Source organism: Glycine max, chromosome 17 (genome assembly GCF_000004515.6).
Source record: "Glycine max cultivar Williams 82 chromosome 17, Glycine_max_v4.0, whole genome shotgun sequence".
NCBI lineage: Eukaryota > Viridiplantae > Streptophyta > Magnoliopsida > Fabales > Fabaceae > Glycine > Glycine max.
Window position 1 is genome coordinate 32,474,182 of NC_038253.2, and position 1,586 is coordinate 32,475,767.

The window sequence follows — 1,586 nt, forward strand, 5'->3', positions numbered from 1 at the left end:
TAAAAATAACCGATGTTAACATCAACTTCGTAACATCGGTTATAATAAAACCGATGTTAACATCGACAGGATAACATCGGTTTTTACAAAACCGATGTTAACAACGACATACTAACATCGGTTTTTCCAAAACCGATGTTAACTAAGTCTACTTATTTACAAAAATGCCACCACGCTTTTGTTAACATCGGTTATGTGAATAACCGATGTTAAAGGTCCGATGTTATATGTAAAAATTGTAGTAGTGAAAGAATTTTCCTTATAAAATAAATTTGGAGTATATAAAGGTTACGTTATAATTAATAACAACATTTCCTTTATAAAATAAGGATAATAATAACTTTACCAACTTATACAATTCCAACCTTTATTTGTAATAAAAGTTTATCATAAGAGTTTATAGTAATATTATCATAACTTTTATAAGTATAATTTAGATAAAACTATAGAATTCCATATCATATTTTCCTTCATGAATTAAGTATATAAAAGATATTCATTTTCTTCAAATAAATACTATCATTATAATAATAATTAAAAGGATTAAATACTATCATTAGTAGCCAAAGTCACATCCCACATGAAGATCAAACTGCTAGATCTTTTTCAATTTCTTTTATGTTCATCTTCTTCATAGGCCTTCACACTAGTTCATAATGATGTCCATTCAAAATCAATACTTCAATCCATACAAAGTATTAATAATAACATACTAACAATTTTTATAGCAAACATTATAACAATATAAGATTAACCACTGAATGGGAGGCCTTTAGGTTCATCTTTATACACTCACATAAAATAACATCCTACTGAAAAATACAACCTCACACATACCTATTTCTCCTAAGCTTGGATGAAGTTGAGAATCCTCTTCTTTCCTCTCTCAAACTTGTGTCACTCTTCCACCACCACCAAGAGCTTCAAACATTACTCCTCTCTAGTCTTTTTCTCTACTCTCTCTAAAACTCTCTACTATGAGAATTTTGGTGTGAAAGACTAAGGAATGATGTGGTATTTATATGCTAGTTGGATAATAAGGAAATAAATAGGACTAGTAGTGGATAATAAATGGGAGAACCCATAAATCCTAAGGTTACTTAACCTTTAAGTCTATTATTAATCATACCTCTTTATTTTATTTTCTTTTCTTAATTAGATATTATAGATGCTTTCCTAGGTTATTAGATTAGAGATTGAATCTGTTTGCATTCTTATATTTTTAATGACAAAAAAATTGATTTACTATTTGAACCACAAAACATCATCTGCACCCTCTCTAGTCCAGTTTTACTTACAACATTCTTAATACTGCTATTCATACCCCCTACAGCACCTTATTTTATTTTTATTATATAAGCCCAAAACTAATATATTTCTATTTTAGGCCCAACATAATAAACATATAATGTTACATCAAATAAAATATACTTACAAAAGAATTCATACAACATCAATTCACACAAATACATTACTCAAAGAATAATCACAATTTCTTGTGATAATAATTCTCTTTAAATCAAACAATATTTATTTTAAAAAAATTTAGTTTCCTAAAATAAATCAATTCCTATAAGATAAAAATT